Source organism: Pleurodeles waltl, chromosome 4_1 (assembly GCF_031143425.1).
Source record: "Pleurodeles waltl isolate 20211129_DDA chromosome 4_1, aPleWal1.hap1.20221129, whole genome shotgun sequence".
Taxonomy (NCBI): Eukaryota; Metazoa; Chordata; class Amphibia; order Caudata; family Salamandridae; genus Pleurodeles; species Pleurodeles waltl.
Window position 1 is genome coordinate 40,429,700 of NC_090442.1, and position 20,818 is coordinate 40,450,517.

Below are 20,818 nucleotides of genomic sequence, written 5' to 3' on the forward strand. Positions count from 1 at the left end.
TTTCTTGACTTGCTAATTTGCTCCCTGAATTAGCTTATACAAGTGACATGAACAGGGCCTTGACCTAAGCACGTACCTGAAAGCCTGTCACCACCTCTAGAAATAAAATTCACAGCAGCTCAAAACATTCATTTTGAAAGAGAATATTTCAAGTGAGTCCAAGTTTAATTTCAATAAAGAAAGCTGTATAAAATGACACGCTGCACATTTGGGTAACCAGCATGACTCTTTTCAGTGAAGAAGTGGAATAGTTCTGTTGCAATATACTATCACCCTGGCAAGCTGCTACGAGGAAGAGTAAACAATATGATTAGGTTTCAGCAAAAATCTATTATTTCAGGGTGTGCACCTCAGATAGACTTAAACTTACACACCCTGGTCTGTGAGAGTAGTTTCCTATCCATTGCGCATTGAGGGTAATCTGCAAGACAGAGTTCCAAAATCATCCTTTCATCTCAGTTCATGGCCACATACAGTATTTCTGCAGTCATTCGTTTCACTTTTCTATCTTTAATTAAACTGACCGTTTTAAACCTCCGGCACCCACCACTTCAATCTTACCGGTTTTGTGCTATCATAGGGCCTTGGAACTTTTGGCAAGTGGACAGAAGCAGTCAGAGAACCACATCACAATACATACTCCTTTGCCTGATACCTTTCACAACAAACTGCTCTTGGAAAAAGATGTTAACCGTCCTTGCTCTCAGACAGACACCGAAACCTTATCACCACCTCTACGAACATATTTCAATCAAACCAATATATACCATTCAACAATTATGCCTCTGTATCAATATAACTACAACTCGAGACAGAAAGGAATTTAAAAAACAATCTGCCCATTTGAATAACCAGCATAGTATTAAGGACGTACAAATTGGAATGTGACAATTTCAGAGTTCGTCATTCATAAGAAGTCTATGAGATAGTATCTCAGAAAGATCTCAAGTTTATAGCAAAAATGGTTGTAAGGGTGATTTTTACCACACAATTGCAACTAGGTGCCTCAATCTGCAAGAGACCAGTCCTTCACAGATTACACAACTGGGGCAACAGCAAAGGCAGCAATTGTGTCAATCCTTTATGATTCTTCTCTAGTACTATACTTTTTCTGAGGGACAATTTGCATTATTCCTGGAGAAAATCATAGAGCTTCTACCCATTCATAGTTTCTGCTTTCTGCACGCACACACTCCCTGCACTGCATCTACCCACAGTTCTGTTAAGAATGATTGTGCCGTGTCATATTGTTGCATACGTATTGCATATCCATGGCATTCATGAAGAGGTACTTTGGTATGGCAGAAAGACAGAAAAGTAGCAATGCTGAAGGCATAACGTGACTGATTGTGCAGTTTGCATTGGGCTTTCTTAATGAGTGAGAGTGAAAGGAGTATTGTAAGAGTGTGTTTCCAGTTTGTATGTAAAGATAAGTTGGGTGCTGTGAGAAAAAGACTCAACCATGAAGGGACTCAAACCCTCAATTTTCTGATCTGAAGTCAGACGCCTTATCCATTAGGCCACATGGTCACTGACTGCAATATGTTTGGGTGTTTAGGGTTAGGTGGTATGAATCGAAGTGGAACATATCAATTACAGGTGCGCAGGACAGGATCCCATACCGTACTTCATCTTCTTTCCATCAATGGAGTTTTTTCAAACAATATCTAGATAATTTCCAAAGTTTCATATCTTATGCTGCGCTTTTTTCCCGTTAATCCTCCTTTCTTCTTTTATTGAATACTCTGTTTTATGCTGCAATGGTATTTTTGGATTATTTGAAAAGAGAATGAAACTGCTTTGGCAGTAGTTCAGACTTCCCATTTCTTGACTTGCTAATTTGCTCCCTGAATTAGCTTATACAAGTGACATGAACAGGGCCTTGACCTAAGCACGTACCTGAAAGCATGTCACCACCTCTAGAAATAAAATTCACAGCAGCTCAAAACATTCATTTTGAAAGAGAATATTTCAAGTGAGTCCAAGTTTAATTTCAATAAAGAAAGCTGTATAAAATGACACGCTGCACATTTGGGTAACCAGCATGACTCTTTTCAGTGAAGAAGTGGAATAGTTCTGTTGCAATATACTATCACCGTGGCAAGCTGCTACGAGGAAGAGTAAACAATATGATTAGGTTTCAGCAAAAATCTATTATTTCAGGGTGTGCACCTCAGATAGACTTAAACTTACACACCCTGGTCTGTGAGAGTAGTTTCCTATCCATTGTGCATTGAGGGTAATCTGCAAGACAGAGTTCCAAAATCATCCTTTCATCTCAGTTCATGGCCACATACAGTATTTCTGCAGTCATTCGTTTCACTTTTCTATCTTTAATTAAACTGACCGTTTTAAACCTCCGGCACCCACCACTTCAATCTTACCGGTTTTGTGCTATCATAGGGCCTTGGAACTTTTGGCAAGTGGACAGAAGCAGTCAGAGAACCACATCACAATACATACTCCTTTGCCTGATACCTTTCACAACAAACTGCTCTTGGAAAAAGATGTTAACCGTCCTTGCTCTCAGACAGACACCGAAACCTTATCACCACCTCTACGAACATATTTCAATCAAACCAATATATACCATTCAACAATTATGCCTCTGTATCAATATAACTACAACTCGAGACAGAAAAGAATTTAAAAAACAATCTGCCCATTTGAATAACCAGCATAGTATTAAGGACGTACAAATTGGAATGTGACAATTTCAGAGTTCGTCATTCATAAGAAGTCTATGAGATAGTATCTCAGAAAGATCTCAAGTTTATAGCAAAAATGGTTGTAAGGGTGATTTTTACCACACAATTGCAACTAGGTGCCTCAATCTGCAAGAGACCAGTCCTTGACAGATTACACAACTGGGGCAACAGCAAAGGCAGCAATTGTGTCAATCCTTTATGATTCTTCTCTAGTACTATACTTTTTCTGAGGGACAATTTGCATTATTCCTGGATAAAATCATGGAGCTTCTACCCATGCATAGTTTCTGCTTTCTGCACGCACACACTCCCTGCACTGAATCTACCCACAGTTCTGTTCAGAATGATTGTGCCATGTCATATTGTTGTATACGTATTGCATATCCGTGGCTTTTATGAAGAGGTACTTTGGTATGGCAGAAAGACAGAAAAGTAGCAATGCTGAAGGCATAACGTGACTGATTGTGCAGTTTGCATTGGGCTTTCTTAATGAGGTAGAGTGAAAGGAGTATTGTAAGAGTGTGTTTCCAGTTTGTATGTAAAGATAAGTTGGGTGCTGTGAAAAAAAACTCATCCATGAAGGGACTCAAACCCTCAATCTTCTGAACCGAAGTCAGACTCCTTACCCATTAGGCCACATGGTCACTGACTGCAATATGTTTGTGTGTTTAGGGTTAGGTGGTATGATTGGATGTGGAACATATCAATTACAGGTGCGCAGGACAGGATCCCATACCGTTCTTCAACTTCTTTCCATCAAAGGAGTTTTTTCAAACAATATCTAGATAATTTCCAAAGTTTCATATCTTATGATGTGCTTTTTTGCCGTTAATCCTCCTTTGTTCTTTTATTGAATACTCTGTTTTATGCTGCAATGGTATTTTTGGATTATTTGAAAAGAGAATGAAACTGCTTTGACAGTAGTTCAGACTTCCCATTTCTTGACTTGCTAATTTGCTCCCTGAATTAGCTTATACAAGTGACATGGACAGGGCCTTGACCTAATCACGTACCTGAAAGCCTGTCACCACCTCTAGAAATAAAATTCACAGCAGCTCAAAACATTCATTTTGAAAGAGAATATTTCAAGTGAGTCCAAGTTTAATTTCAATAAAGAAAGCTGTATAAAATGACACGCTGCACATTTGGGTAACCAGCATGACTCTTTTCAGTGAAGAAGTGGAATGGTTCTGTTGCAATATACTATCACCCTGGCAAGCTGCTACGAGGAAGAGTAAACAATATGATTAGGTTTCAGCAAAAATGTATTAGTTCAGGGTGTGAACCTCAGATAGACTTAAACGTACACACCCTGGTCTGTGAGAGTAGTGCCCTATCCATTGCGGCATTGAGGGTAATCTGCAAGACAGAGTTCCAAAATCATCCTTTCATCTCAGTTCATGGCCACATACAGTATTTCTGCAGTCATTCGTTTCACTTTTCTGTCTTTAATTGAACTGACCATTTTAAACCTACGGCACCCACCACTTCAATCTTACCGTTTTTGTGCTATCATAGGGCCTTGGAACTTTTGGCAAGTGGACAGAAGCAGTCAGAGAACCACATGACAATACATACTTCTTTGCCTGATACGTTTCACATCAAACTGCTCTTGGAAAAAGACGTTAACCGGTCCTTGCTCTCAGACAGACTCAGAAAGCCTATCACCACCTCTACGAACATATTTCAATCAAACCAATATATATCATTCAACAATTATGCCTCTGTATCAATATAACTACAACTCGAGACAGAAAGGAATTTAAAAAACAATCTGCCCATTTGAATAACCAGCAGAGTTTTAAGGACGTACAAATTGGAATGTGACAATTTCAGAGTTCCTCATTCATAAGAAGTCTGTGAGATAGTATCTCAGAAAGATCTCAAGTTTATAGCAAAAATGGTTGTAAGAGTGATTTATACCACACAATTGCAACTAGGTGCCTCAATCTGCAAGAGACCCGTCCTTGACAGATTACACAACTGGGGCAACAGCAAAGGCAGCAATTGTGTCAATCCTTTATGATCCTTCTCTAGTACTATACTTTTTCTGAGGGACAATTTGCATTGTTCCTGGAGAAAATCATAGAGCTTCTGCCCATGCATAGTTTCTGCTTTCTGCACGCACACACTCCCTGCACTGAATCTACCCACAGTTCTGTTCAGAATGATTGTGCCGTGTCATATTGTTGTATACGTATTGCATATCCGTGGCATTTATGAAGAGGTACTTTGGTATGGCAGAAAGACAGAAAAGTAGCAATGCTGAAGGCATAACGTGACTGATTGTGCAGTTTGCATTGGGCTTTCTTAATGAGTGAGAGTGAAAGGAGTATTGTAAGAGTGTGTTTCCAGTTTGTATGTAAAGATAAGTTGGATGCTGTGAGAAAAAGACTCAACCATGAAGGGACTCGTACCCTCAATCTTCTGATCCGAAGTCAGACACCTTATCCATTAGGCCACATGGTGACTGACTGCAATATGTTTGGGTGTTTAGGGTTAGATGTATGATTGGATGTGGAACATATCAATTACAGGTGCGCAGGACAGGATCCCATACCGTTCTTCATCTTCTTTCCATCAAAGGAGTTTTTTCAAACAATAACTAGATAATTTCCAAAGTTTAATATCTTATGATGTGCTTTTTTGCCATTAATCCTCCTTTCTTCTTTTATTGAATACTCTGTTTTATGCTGCAATGGTATTTTTGGATTATTTGAAAAGAGAATGAAACTGCTTTGACAGTAGTTCAGACTTCCCATTTCTTGACTTGCTAATTTGCTCCCTGAATTAGCTTATACAAGTGACATGAACAGGGCCTTGACCTAAGCACGTACCTGAAAGCCTGTCACCACCTCTAGAAATAAAATTCACAGCAGCTCAAAACATTCATTTTGAAAGAGAATATTTCAAGTGAGTCCAAGTTTAATTTCAATAAAGAAAGCTGTATAAAATGACACGCTGCACATTTGGGTAACCAGCATGACTCTTTTCAGTGAAGAAGTGGAATAGTTCTGTTGCAATATACTATCACCCTGGCAAGCTGCTACGAGGAAGAGTAAACAATATGATTAGGTTTCAGCAAAAATCTATTATTTCAGGGTGTGCACCTCAGATAGACTTAAACTTACACACCCTGGTCTGTGAGAGTAGTTTCCTATCCATTGCGCATTGAGGGTAATCTGCAAGACAGAGTTCCAAAATCATCCTTTCATCTCAGTTCATGGCCACATACAGTATTTCTGCAGTCATTCGTTTCACTTTTCTATCTTTAATTAAACTGACCGTTTTAAACCTCCGGCACCCACCACTTCAATCTTACCGGTTTTGTGCTATCATAGGGCCTTGGAACTTTTGGCAAGTGGACAGAAGCAGTCAGAGAACCACATCACAATACATACTCCTTTGCCTGATACCTTTCACAACAAACTGCTCTTGGAAAAAGATGTTAACCGTCCTTGCTCTCAGACAGACACCGAAACCTTATCACCACCTCTACGAACATATTTCAATCAAACCAATATATACCATTCAACAATTATGCCTCTGTATCAATATAACTACAACTCGAGACAGAAAGGAATTTAAAAAACAATCTGCCCATTTGAATAACCAGCATAGTATTAAGGACGTACAAATTGGAATGTGACAATTTCAGAGTTCGTCATTCATAAGAAGTCTATGAGATAGTATCTCAGAAAGATCTCAAGTTTATAGCAAAAATGGTTGTAAGGGTGATTTTTACCACACAATTGCAACTAGGTGCCTCAATCTGCAAGAGACCAGTCCTTGACAGATTACACAACTGGGGCAACAGCAAAGGCAGCAATTGTGTCAATCCTTTATGATTCTTCTCTAGTACTATACTTTTTCTGAGGGACAATTTGCATTATTCCTGGAGAAAATCATAGAGCTTCTACCCATGCATAGTTTCTGCTTTCTGCACGCACACACTCCCTGCACTGCATCTACCCACAGTTCTGTTAAGAATGATTGTGCCGTGTCATATTGTTGCATACGTATTGCATATCCATGGCATTCATGAAGAGGTACTTTGGTATGGCAGAAAGACAGAAAAGTAGCAATGCTGAAGGCATAACGTGACTGATTGTGCAGTTTGCATTGGGCTTTCTTAATGAGTGAGAGTGAAAGGAGTATTGTAAGAGTGTGTTTCCAGTTTGTATGTAAAGATAAGTTGGGTGCTGTGAGAAAAAGACTCAACCATGAAGGGACTCAAACCCTCAATTTTCTGATCTGAAGTCAGACGCCTTATCCATTAGGCCACATGGTCACTGACTGCTATATGTTTGGGTGTTTAGGGTTAGGTGGTATGAATGGATGTGGAACATATCAATTACAGGTGCGCAGGACAGGATCCCATACCGTACTTCATCTTCTTTCCATCAATGGAGTTTTTTCAAACAATATCTAGATAATTTCCAAAGTTTCATATCTTATGCTGCGCTTTTTTCCCGTTAATCCTCCTTTCTTCTTTTATTGAATACTCTGTTTTATGCTGCAATGGTATTTTTGGATTATTTGAAAAGAGAATGAAACTGCTTTGGCAGTAGTTCAGACTTCCCATTTCTTGACTTGCTAATTTGCTCCCTGAATTAGCTTATACAAGTGACATGAACAGGGCCTTGACCTAAGCACGTACCTGAAAGCATGTCACCACCTCTAGAAATAAAATTCACAGCAGCTCAAAACATTCATTTTGAAAGAGAATATTTCAAGTGAGTCCAAGTTTAATTTCAATAAAGAAAGCTGTATAAAATGACACGCTGCACATTTGGGTAACCAGCATGACTCTTTTCAGTGAAGAAGTGGAATGGTTCTGTTGCAATATACTATCACCCTGGCAAGCTGCTACGAGGAAGAGTAAACAATATGATTAGGTTTCAGCAAAAATGTATTAGTTCAGGGTGTGCACCTCAGATAGACTTAAACGTACACACCCTGGTCTGTGAGAGTAGTGCCCTATCCATTGCGGCATTGAGGGTAATCTGCAAGACAGAGTTCCAAAATCATCCTTTCATCTCAGTTCATGGCCACATACAGTATTTCTGCAGTCATTCGTTTCACTTTTCTGTCTTTAATTAAACTGACCATTTTAAACCTACGGCACCCACCACTTCAATCTTACCGTTTTTGTGCTATCATAGGGCCTTGGAACTTTTGGCAAGTGGACAGAAGCAGTCAGAGAACCACATGACAATACATACTTCTTTGCCTGATACGTTTCACAACAAACTGCTCTTGGAAAAAGACGTTAACCGGTCCTTGCTCTCAGACAGACTCAGAAAGCCTATCACCACCTCTACGAACATATTTCAATCAAACCAATATTTATCATTCAACAATTATGCCTCTGTATCAATATAACTACAACTCGAGACAGAAAGGAATTTAAAAAACAATCTGCCCATTTGAATAACCAGCAGAGTTTTAAGGACGTACAAATTGGAATGTGACAATTTCAGAGTTCCTCATTCATAAGAAGTCTGTGAGATAGTATCTCAGAAAGATCTCAAGTTTATAGCAAAAATGGTTGTGAGGGTGATTTTTACCACACAATTGCAACTAAGTGCCTCAATCTGCAAGAGACCATTCCTTGACAGATTACACAACTGGGGCAACAGCAAAGGCAGCAATTGTGTCAATCCTTTATGATTCTTCTCTAGTACTATACTTTTTCTGAGGGACAATTTGCATTATTCCTGGAGAAAATCATAGAGCTTCTACCCATGCATAGTTTCTGCTTTCTGCACGCACACACTCCCTGCACTGAATCTACCCACAGTTCTGTTCGGAATGATTGGGCCATGTCATATTGTTGTATACGTATTGCATATCCGTGGCATTTATGAAGAGGTACTTTGGTATGGCAGAAAGACAGAAAAGTAGCAATGCTGAAGGCATAACGTGACTGATTGTGCAGTTTGCATTGGGCTTTCTTAATGAGTGAGAATGAAAGGAGTATTGTAAGAGTGTATTTCCAGTTTGTATGTAAAGATAAGTTGGGTGCTGTGAGAAAAAGACTCAACCATGAAGGGACTCGAACCCTCAATCTTCTGATCCGAAGTCAGATGCCTTTTCCATTAGGCCACATGGTCACTGACTGCAATATGTTTGGGTGTTTAGGGTTAGGTGGTATGAATGGATGTGGAACATATCAATTACAGGTGCGCAGGACAGGATCCCATACCGTTCTTCATCTTCTTTCCATCCAAGGAGTTTTTTCAAACAATATCTAGATAATTTCCAAAGTTTCATATCTTATGATGTGCTTTTTTGCCGTTAATCCTCCTTTCTTCTTTTATTGAATACTCTGTTTTATGCTGCAATGGTATTTTTGGATTATTTGAAAAGAGAATGAAACTACTTTGACAGTAGTTCAGACTTCCCATTTCTTGACTTGCTAATTTGCTCCCTGAATTAGCTTATACAAGTGACATGAACAGGGCCTTGACCTAAGCACGTACCTGAAAGCCTGTCACCACCTCTAGAAATAAAATTCACAGCAGCTCAAAACAATAATTTTGAAAGAGAATATTTCAAGTGAGTCCAAGTTTAATTTCAATAAAGAAAGCTGTATAAAATGACACGCTGCACATTTGGGTAACCAGCATGACTCTTTTCAGTGAAGAAGTGGAATGGTTCTGTTGCAATATACTATCACCCTGGCAAGCTGCTACGAGGAAGAGTAAACAATATGATTAGGTTTCAGCAAACATGTATTAGTTCAGGGTGTGCACCTCAGATAGACTTAAACGTACACACCCTGGTCTGTGAGAGTAGTGCCCTATCCATTGCGGCATTGAGGGTAATCTGCAAGACAGTGTTCCAAAATCATCCTTTCATCTCAGTTCATGGCCACATACAGTATTTCTGCAGTCATTCGTTTCACTTTTCTGTCTTTAATTAAACTGACCATTTTAAACCTCCGGCACCCACCACTTCAATCTTACCGTTTTTGTGCTATCATAGGGCCTTGGAACTTTTGGCAAGTGGACAGAAGCAGTCAGAGAACCACATGACAATACATACTCCTTTGCCTGATACCTTTCACAACAAACTGCTCTTGGAAAAAGACGTTAACCGGTCCTTGCTCTCAGACAGACACAGAAAGCCTATTACCACCTCTACGAACATATTTCAATCAAACCAATATATATCATTCAACAATTATGCCTCTGTATCAATATAACTACAACTCGAGACAGAAAGGAATTTAAAAAACAATCTGCCCATTTGAATAACCAGCAGAGTTTTAAGGACGTAGAAATTGGAATGTGACAATTTCAGAGTTCCTCATTCATAAGAAGTCTGTGAGATAGTATCTCAGAAAGATCTCAAGTTTATAGCAAAAATGGTTGTAAGGGTGATTTATACCACACAATTGCAACTAGGTGCCTCAATCTGCAAGAGACCAGTCCTTGACAGATTACACAATTGGGGCAACAGCAAAAGCAGCAATTGTGTCAATCCTTTATGATTCTTCTCCAGTACTATATTTTTTCTGAGGGACAATTAGCATTATTCCTGGAGAAAATCATAGAGCTTCTACGCATGCATAGTTTCTGCTTTCTGCACGCACACACTCCCTGCACTGCATCTACCCGCAGTTCTGTTAAGAATGATTGTGCTGTGTCATATTGTTGCATACGTATTGCATATCCATGGCATTTATGAAGAGGTACTTTGGTATGGCAGAAAGACAGAAAAGTAGCAATGCTGAAGGCATAACGTGCCTGATTGTGCAGTTTGCATTGGGCTTTCTTAATGAGTGAGAGTGAACGGAGTATTGTAAGAGTGTGTTTCCAGTTTGTATGTAAAGATAAGTTGGGTGCTGTGAGAAAAAGACTCAAGCATGAAGGGACTCGTACCCTCAATCTTCTGATCCGAAGTCAGACGCCTTATCCATTAGGCTACATGGTCACTGACTGCAATATGTTTGGGTGTTTAGGGTTAGGTGGTATGAATGGATGTGGAACATATCAATTACAGGTGCGCAGGACAGGATCCCATACCGTTCTTCATCTTCTTTCCATCAAAGGAGTTTTTTCAAACAATATCTAGATAATTTCCAAAGTTTCATATCTTATGATGTGCTTTTTTGCCGTTAATCCTCCTTTCTTCTTTTATTGAATACTCTGTTTTATGCTGCAATGGTATTTTTGGATTATTTGAAAAGAGAATGAAACTACTTTGACAGTAGTTCAGACTTCCAATTTCTTGACTTGCTAATTTGCTCCCTGAATTAGTTTATACAAGTGACATGAACAGGGCCTTGACCTAAGCACGTACCTGAAAGCCTGTCACCACATCTAGAAATAAAATTCACAGCAGCTCAAAACATTCATTTTGAAAGAGAATATTTCAAGTGAGTCCAAGTTTAATTTCAATAAAGAAAGCTGTATAAAATGACACGCTGCACATTTGGGTAACCAGCATGACTCTTTTCAGTGAAGAAGTGGAATGGTTCTGTTGCAATATACTATCACCCTGGCAAGCTGCTACGAGGAAGAGTAAAGAATATGATTAGGTTTCAGCAAAAATGTATTAGTTCAGGGTGTGCACCTCAGATAGACTTAAGCTTACACACCCTGGTCTGTGAGAGTAGTGCCCTATCCATTGCGGCATTGAGGGTAATCTGCAAGACAGAGTTCCAAAATCATCCTTTCATCTCAGTTCATGGCCACATACAGTATTTCTGCAGTCATTCGTTTCACTTTTCTGTCTTTAATTAAATTGACCATTTTAAACCTCCGGCACCCACCACTTCAATCTTACCGTTTTTGTTCTATCATAGGGCCTTGGAACTTTTGGCAAGTGGACAGAAGCAGTCAGAGAACCACATCATAATACATACTCCTTTGCCTGATACCTTTCACAACAAACTGCTCTTGGAAAAAGACGTTAACCAGTCCTTGCTCTCAGACAGACACAGAAAGCCTATCACCACCTCTACGAACATATTTCAATCAAACCAATATATATCATTCAACAATTATGCCTCTGTATCAATATAACTACCATTCGAGACAGAAAGGAATTTAAAAAACAATCTGCCCATTTGAATAACCAGCAGAGTTTTAAGGACGTAAAATTGGAATGTGACAATTTCAGAGTTCCTCATTCATAAGAAGTCTGTGAGATAGTATCTCAGAAAGATCTCAAGTTTATAGCAAAAATGGTTGTGAGGGTGATTTTTACCACACAATTGCAACTAAGTGCCTCAATCTGCAAGAGACCATTCCTTGACAGATTACACAACTGGGGCAACAGCAAAGGCAGCAATTGTGTCAATCCTTTATGATTCTTCTCTAGTACTATACTTTTTCTGAGGGACAATTTGCATTATTCCTGGAGAAAATCATAGAGCTTCTACCCATGCATAGTTTCTGCTTTCTGCACGCACACACTCCCTGCACTGAATCTACCCACAGTTCTGTTCGGAATGATTGGGCCATGTCATATTGTTGTATACGTATTGCATATCCGTGGCATTTATGAAGAGGTACTTTGGTATGGCAGAAAGACAGAAAAGTAGCAATGCTGAAGGCATAACGTGACTGATTGTGCAGTTTGCATTGGGCTTTCTTAATGAGTGAGAATGAAAGGAGTATTGTAAGAGTGTATTTCCAGTTTGTATGTAAAGATAAGTTGGGTGCTGTGAGAAAAAGACTCAACCATGAAGGGACTCGAACCCTCAATCTTCTGATCCGAAGTCAGATGCCTTTTCCATTAGGCCACATGGTCACTGACTGCAATATGTTTGGGTGTTTAGGGTTAGGTGGTATGAATGGATGTGGAACATATCAATTACAGGTGCGCAGGACAGGATCCCATACCGTTCTTCATCTTCTTTCCATCCAAGGAGTTTTTTCAAACAATATCTAGATAATTTCCAAAGTTTCATATCTTATGATGTGCTTTTTTGCCGTTAATCCTCCTTTCTTCTTTTATTGAATACTCTGTTTTATGCTGCAATGGTATTTTTGGATTATTTGAAAAGAGAATGAAACTGCTTTGACAGTAGTTCAGACTTCCCATTTCTTGACTTGCTAATTTGCTCCCTGAATTAGCTTATACAAGTGACATGAACAGGGCCTTGACCTAAGCACGTACCTGAAAGCCTGTCACCACCTCTAGAAATAAAATTCACAGCAGCTCAAAACAATAATTTTGAAAGAGAATATTTCAAGTGAGTCCAAGTTTAATTTCAATAAAGAAAGCTGTATAAAATGACACGCTGCACATTTGGGTAACCAGCATGACTCTTTTCAGTGAAGAAGTGGAATGGTTCTGTTGCAATATACTATCACCCTGGCAAGCTGCTACGAGGAAGAGTAAACAATATGATTAGGTTTCAGCAAACATGTATTAGTTCAGGGTGTGCACCTCAGATAGACTTAAACGTACACACCCTGGTCTGTGAGAGTAGTGCCCTATCCATTGCGGCATTGAGGGTAATCTGCAAGACAGAGTTCCAAAATCATCCTTTCATCTCAGTTCATGGCCACATACAGTATTTCTGCAGTCATTCGTTTAACTTTTCTGTCTTTAATTAAACTGACCATTTTAAACCTCCGGCACCCACCACTTCAATCTTACCATTTTTGTGCTATCATAGGGCCTTGGAACTTTTGGCAAGTGGACAGAAGCAGTCAGAGAACCACATGACAATACATACTCCTTTGCCTGATACGTTTCACAACAAACTGCTCTTGGAAAAAGACGTTAACCGGTCCTTGCTCTCAGACAGACACAGAAAGCCTATCACCACCTCTACGAACATATTTCAATCAGCCCAATATATATCATTCAACAATTATGCGTCTGTATCAATATAACTACAACTCGAGACAGAAAGGAATTTAAAAAACAATCTGCCCATTTGAATAGCCAGCAGAGTTTTAAGGACGTACAAATTGGAATGTGACAATTTCAGAGTTCCTCATTCATAAGAAGTCTGTGAGATAGTATCTCAGAAAGATCTCAAGTTTATAGCAAAAATGGTTGTAAGGGTGACTTATACCACACAATTGCAACTAGGTGCCTCAATCTGCAAGAGACCAGTCCTTGACAGATTACACAACTGGGGCAACAGCAAAGGCAGCAATTGTGTCAATCCTTTATGATTCTTCTCTAGTACTATACTTTTTCTGAGGGACAATTTGCATTATTCCTGGAGAAAATCATAGAGCTTCTACCCATGCATAGTTTCTGCTTTCTGCACGCACACACTCCCTGCACTGAATCTACCCACAGTTCTGTTCAGAATGATTGTGCCATGTCATATTGTTGTATACGTATTGCATATCCGTGGCATTTATGAAGAGGTACTTTGGTATGGCAGAAAGACAGAAAAGTAGCAATGCTGAAGGCATAACGTGACTGATTGTGCAGTTTGCATTGGGCTTTCTTAATGAGTGAGAGTGAAAGGAGTATTGTAAGAGTTTATTTCCAGTTTGTATGTAAAGTTAAGTTGGTTGCTGTGAGAAAAAGAATCAACCATGAAGGGACTCGAACCCTCAATCTTCTGATGCGAAATCAGACGCCTTATCCATTAGGCCACATGGTCACTGACTGCAATACGTTTGGGTGTTTAGGGTTAGGTGGTATGAATGGATGTGGAACATATCAATTACAGGTGCGCAGGACAGGATCCCATACCGTTCTTCATCTTCTTTCCATCAAAGGAGTTTTTTCAATCAATATTAAGATAATTTCCAAAGTTTCATATCTTATGATGTGCTTTTTTGCTGTTAATCCTCCTTTCTTCTTTTATTGAATACTCTGTTTTATGCTGCAATGGTATTTTTGGATTATTTGAAAAGAGAATGAAACTGCTTTAACAGTAGTTCAGACTTCCCATTTCTTGACTTGCTAATTTGCTCCCTGAATTAGCTTATACAAGTGACATGAACAGGGCCTTGACCTAAGCACGTACCTGAAAGCCTGTCACCACCTCTAGAAATAAAATTCACAGCAGCTCAAAACATTCATTTTGAAAGAGAATATTTCAAGTGAGTCCAAGTTTAATTTCATTAAAGAAAGCTGTATAAAATGACACGCTACACATTTGGGTAACCAGCATGACACTTTTCAGTGAAGAAGTGGAATGGTTCTGTTGCAATATACTATCACCCTGGCAAGCTGCTACGAGGAAGAGTAAACAATATGATTAGGTTTCAGCAAAAATGTATTAGTTCAGGGTGTGCACCTCAGATAGACTTAAACTTACACACCCTGGTCTGTGAGAGTAGTGCCCTATCCATTGCGGCATTGAGAGTAATCTGCAAGACTGAGTTCCAAAATCATCCTTTCATCTCAGTTCATGGCCACATACAGTATTTCTGCAGTCATTCGTTTCACTTTTCTGTCTTTAATTAAACTCACCATTTTAAACCTCCGGCACCCACCACTTCAATCTTCCCGTTTTTGTGCTATCATAGGGCCTTGGAACTTTTGGAAAGTGGACAGAAGCAGTCAGAGAAACACATCACAATACATACTCCTTTACCTGATACCTTTCACAACAAACTGCTCTTGGAAAAAGACGTTAACCGGTCCTTGCTCTCAGACAGACACAGAAAGCCTATCACCACCTCTACGAACATATTTCAATCAAACCAATGTATATCATTCAACATTTATGCCTCTGTATCAATATAACTACAACTCGAGACAGAAAGTAATTTAAAAAACAATCTGCCCATTTGAATAACCAGCATAGTTTTAAGGACGTACAAATTGGAATGTGACAATTTCAGAGTTCCTCATTCATAAGAAGTCTGTGAGATAGTATCTCAGAAAGATCTCAAGTTTATAGCAAAAATGGTTGTAAGGGTGATTTTTACCACACAATTGCAACTAGGTGCCTCAATCTGCAAGAGACCAGTCCTTGACAGATTACACAACTGGGGCAACAGCAAAGGCAGCAATTGTGTCAATCCTTTATGATTCTTCTCTAGTACTATACTTTTTCTGAGGGACAATTTGCATTATTCCTGGAGAAAATCATAGAGCTTCTACCCATGCATAGTTTCTGCTTTCTGCACGCACACACTCCCTGCACTGAATCTACCCACAGTTCTGTTCAGAATGATTGTGCCATGTCATATTGTTGTATACGTATTGCATATCCGTGGCATTTATGAAGAGGTACTTTGGTATGGCAGAAAGACAGAAAAGTAGCAATGCTGAAGGCATAACGTGACTGATTGTGCAGTTTGCATTGGGCTTTCTTAATGAGTGAGAGTGAAAGGAGTATTGTAAGAGTGTATTTCCAGTTTGTATGTAAAGATAAGTTGGGTGCTGTGAGAAAGAGAATCAACCATGAAGGGACTCGAACCCTCAATCTTCTGATCCGAAATCAGACGCCTTATCCATTATGCCACATGGTCACTGACTGCAATATGTTTGGGTGTTTAGGGTTAGGTGGTATGAATGGATGTGGAACATATCAATTACAGGTGCGCAGGACAGGATCCCATACCGTTCTTCGTCTTCTTTCCATCAAAGGAGTTTTTTCAATCAATATCAAGATAATTTCCAAAGTTTCATATCTTATGATGTGCTTTTTTGCTGTTAATCCTCCTTTCTTCTTTTATTGAATACTCTGTTTTATGCTGCAATGGTATTTTTGGATTATTTGAAAAGAGAATGAAACTGCTTTAACAGTAGTTCAGACTTCCCATTTCTTGACTTGCTAATTTGCTCCCTGAATTAGCTTATACAAGTGACATGAACAGGGCCTTGACCTAAGCACGTACCTGAAAGCCTGTCACCACCTCTAGAAATAAAATTCACAGCAGCTCAAAACATTCATTTTGAAAGAGAATATTTCAAGTGAGTCCAAGTTTAATTTCATTAAAGAAAGTTGTATAAAATGACACGCTGCACATTTGGGTAACCAGCATGACACTTTTCAGTGAAGAAGTGGAATGGTTCTGTTGCAATATACTATCACCCTGGCAAGGTGCTACGAGGAAGAGTAAACAATATGATTAGGTTTCAGCAAAAATGTATTAGTTCAGGGTGTGCACCTCAGATAGACTTAAACTTACACACCCTGCTCTGTGAGAGTAGTGCCCTATCCATTGCGGCATTGAGGGTAATCTGCAAGACAGAGTTCCAAAATCATCCTTTCATCTCAGTTCATGGCCATATACAGTATTTCTGCAGTCATTCGTTTCATTTTTCTGTCTTTAATTAAACTGACCATTTTAAACCTCCGGCACCCACCACTTCAATCTTCCCGTTTTTGTGCTATCATAGGGCCTTGGAACTTTTGGAAAGTGGACAGAAGCAGTCAGAGAAACACATCACAATACATACTCCTTTACCTGATACCTTTCACAACAAACTGCTCTTGGAAAAAGACGTTAACCGGTCCTTGCTCTCAGACAGACACAGAAAGCCTATCACCACCTCTACGAACATATTTCAATCAAACCAATGTATATCATTCAACATTTATGCCTCTGTATCAATATAACTACAACTCAAGACAGAAAGTAATTTAAAAAACAATCTGCCCATTTGAATAACCAGCAGAGTTTTAAGGACGTACAAATTGGAATGTGACAATTTCAGAGTTCCTCATTCATAAGAAGTCTGTGAGATAGTATCTCAGAAAGATCTCAAGTTTATAGCAAAAATGGTTGTAAGGGTGATTTTTACCACACAATTGCAACTAGGTGCCTCAATCTGCAAGAGACCAGTCCTTGACAGATTACACAACTGGGGCAACAGCAAAGGCAGCAATTGTGTCAATCCTTTATGATTCTTCTCTAGTACTATACTTTTTCTGAGGGACAATTTGCATTATTCCTGGAGAAAATCATAGAGCTTCTACCCATGCATAGTTTCTGCTTTCAGCACGCACACACTCCCCACACTGAATCTACCCACAGTTCTGTTCTGAATGATTGTGCCATGTCATATTGTTGTATACGTATTGCATATCCAAGGCATTTATGAAGAGGTACTTTGGTATGGCAGAAAGACAGAAAAGTAGCAATGCTGAAGGCATAACGTGACTGATTGTGCATTTTGCATTGGGCTTTCTTAATGAGTGAGAGTGAAAGGAGTATTGTAAGAGCGTGCCTCCAGTTTGTATGTAAAGATAAGTTGGGTGCTGTGAGAAAAAGACTCAACCACGAAGGGACTCGAACCCTCAATCTTCTGATCCTAAGTCACACGCCTTATCCTTTAGGCCACATGGTTACTGACTGCAGTATGTTTGGGTGTTTAGGGTTAGGTGGTAGGAATGGATGTGGAACATATCAATTACAGGTGCGCAGGACAGGATCCCATACCGTTCTTCATCTTCTTTCTATCAAAGGAGTTTTTTCAAACAATATCTAGATAATTTCCAAAGTTTCATATCTTATGATGTGCTTTTTTGCCGTTAATCCTCCTTTCTTCTTTTATTGAATACTCTGTTTCATGCTGCAATGGTATTTTTGGATTATTTGAAAAGAGAATGAAACTGCTTTGACAGGAGTTCAGACTTCCCATTTCTTGACTTGCTAATTTGCTCCCTGAATTAGCTTATACAAGTGACATGAACAGGGCCTTGACCTAAGCACGTACCTGAAAGCCTGTCACCACCTCTAGAAATAAAATTCACAGCAGCTCAAAACATTCATTTTGAAAGAGAATATTTCAAGTGAGTCCAAGTTTAATTTCAATAAAGAAAGCTGTATAAAATGACACGCTGCACATTTGGGTAACCAGCATGACTCTTTTCAGTGAAGAAGTGGAATGGTTCTGTTGCAATATACTATCACCCTGGCAAGCTGCTACGAGGAAGAGTAAACAATATGATTAGGTTTCAGCAAAAATGTATTAGTTCAGGGTGTGCACCTCAGATAGACTTAAACGTACACACCCTGGTCTGTGAGAGTAGTGCCCTATCCATTGCGGCATTGAGGGTAATCTGCAAGACAGAGTTCCAAAATCATCCTTTCATCTCAGTTCATGGCCACATACAGTATTTCTGCAGTCATTCGTTTCACTTTTCTGTCTTTAATTAAACTGACCATTTTAAATCTCCGGCACCCACCACTTCAATCTTACCGTTTTTGTGCTATCATAGGGCCTTGGAACTTTTGGCAAGTGGACAGAAGCAGTCAGAGAACCACATGACAATACATACTCCTTTGCCTGATACGTTTCACAACAAACTGCTCTTGGAAAAAGACGTTAACCCGTCCTTGCTCTCAGACAGACACAGAAAGCCTATCACCACCTCTACGAACATATTTCAATCAGCCCAATATATATCATTCAACAATTATGCGTCTGTATCAATATAACTACAACTCGAGACAGAAAGGAATTTGAAAAAGAATCTGCCCATTTGAATAACCAGCAGAGTTTTAAGGACGTACAAATTGGAATGTGACAATTTCACAGTTCCTCATTCATAAGAAGTTTGTGAGATAGTATCTCAGAAAGATCTCAAGTTTATAGCAAAAATGGTTGTAAGGGTGACTTATACCACACAATTGCAACTAGGTGCCTCAATCTGCAAGAGACCAGTCCTTGACAGATTACACAACTGGGGCAACAGCAAAGGCAGCAATTGTGTCAATCCTTTATGATTCTTCTCTAGTACTATACTTTTTCTGAGGGACAATTTGCATTATTCCTGGAGAAAATCATAGAGCTTCTACCCATGCATAGTTTCTGCTTTCTGCACGCACACACTCCCTGCACTGAATCTACCCACAGTTCTGTTCAGAATGATTGTGCCATGTCATATTGTTGTATACGTATTGCATATCCATGGCATTTATGAAGAGGTACTTTGGTATGGCAGAAAGACAGAAAAGTAGCAATGCTGAAGGCATAACGTGACTGATTGTGCATTTTGCATTGGGCTTTCTTAATGAGTGAGAGTGAAAGGAGTATTGTAAGAGTGTGTTTCCAGTTTGTATGTAAAGATAAGTTGGGTGCTGTGAGAAAAAGACTCAACCATGAAGGGACTCAAACCCTCAATCTTCTGATCCGAAGCCAGACGCCTTATCCATTAGGCCACATGGTCACTGACTGCAATATGTTTGGGTGTTTAGGGTTAGGTGGTATGAATGGATGTGGAACATATCAATTACAGGTGCGCAGGACAGGATCCTGTACCGTTCTTCATCTTCTTTCCATCAAAGGAGTTTTTTCAAACAATATCTAGATAATTTCCAAAGTTTCATATCTTATGCTGTGCTTTTTTGCCGTTAATCCTCCTTTCTTCTTTTACTGAATACTCTGTTTTGTGCTGCTATGGTATTTTTGGATTATTTGAAAAGAGAATGAAACTGCTTTGACAGTAGTTCAGACTTCCCATTTCTTGACTTGCTAATTTGCTCCCTGAATTAGCTTATACAAGTGACATGAACAGGGCCTTGACCTAAGCACGTACCTGAAAGCCTGTCACCACCTCTAGAAATATAATTCACAGCAGCTCAAAACATTCATTTTGAAAGAGAATATTTCAAGTGAGTCCAAGTTTAATTTCATTAAAGAAAGCTGTATAAAATGACACGCTGCACATTTGGGTAACCAGCATGACACTTTTCAGTGAAGAAGTGGAATGGTTCTGTTGCAATATACTATCACCCTGGCAAGCTGCTACGAGGAAGAGTAAACAATATGATTAGGTTTCAGCAAAAATGTATTAGTTCAGGGTGTGCACCTCAGATAGACTTAAACTTACACACCCTGCTCTGTGAGAGTAGTGCCCTATCCATTGCGGCATTGAGGGTAATCTGCAAGACAGAGTTCCAAAATCATCCTTTCATCTCAGTTCATGGCCACATACAGTATTTCTGCAGTCATTCGTTTCACTTTTCTGTCTTTAATTAAACTGACCATTTTAAACCTCCGGCACCCACCACTTCAATCTTCCCGTTTTTGTGCTATCATAGGGCCTTGGAACTTTTGGAAAGTGGACAGAAGCAGTCAGAGAAACACATCACAATACATACTCCTTTACCTGATACCTTTCACAACAAACTGCTCTTGGAAAAAGACGTTAACCGGTCCTTGCTCTCAGACAGACACAGAAAGCCTATCACCACCTCTACGAACATATTTCA

At 39.4% G+C, this 20,818-nt stretch overlaps 4 non-coding genes across 4 annotated transcripts; all 4 read right to left on the bottom strand.

Moving 5' to 3' along the window:
- Positions 1-8,751: 8,751 nt before the first annotated feature.
- On the bottom strand, positions 8,752-8,824 carry TRNAR-UCG (transfer RNA arginine (anticodon UCG)). The gene has a single exon. It is a non-coding gene; the product is annotated as a tRNA-Arg (tRNA).
- A 3,576-nt stretch (positions 8,825-12,400) lies between these two features.
- TRNAR-UCG (transfer RNA arginine (anticodon UCG)) lies at positions 12,401-12,473 on the bottom strand. The gene has a single exon. It is a non-coding gene; the product is annotated as a tRNA-Arg (tRNA).
- Positions 12,474-14,225: 1,752 nt separating this feature from the next.
- Positions 14,226-14,298, bottom strand: TRNAR-UCG (transfer RNA arginine (anticodon UCG)). Its single transcript has one exon. It is a non-coding gene; the product is annotated as a tRNA-Arg (tRNA).
- A 1,752-nt stretch (positions 14,299-16,050) lies between these two features.
- Positions 16,051-16,123, bottom strand: TRNAR-UCG (transfer RNA arginine (anticodon UCG)). The gene has a single exon. It is a non-coding gene; the product is annotated as a tRNA-Arg (tRNA).
- Positions 16,124-20,818: the final 4,695 nt, after the last annotated feature.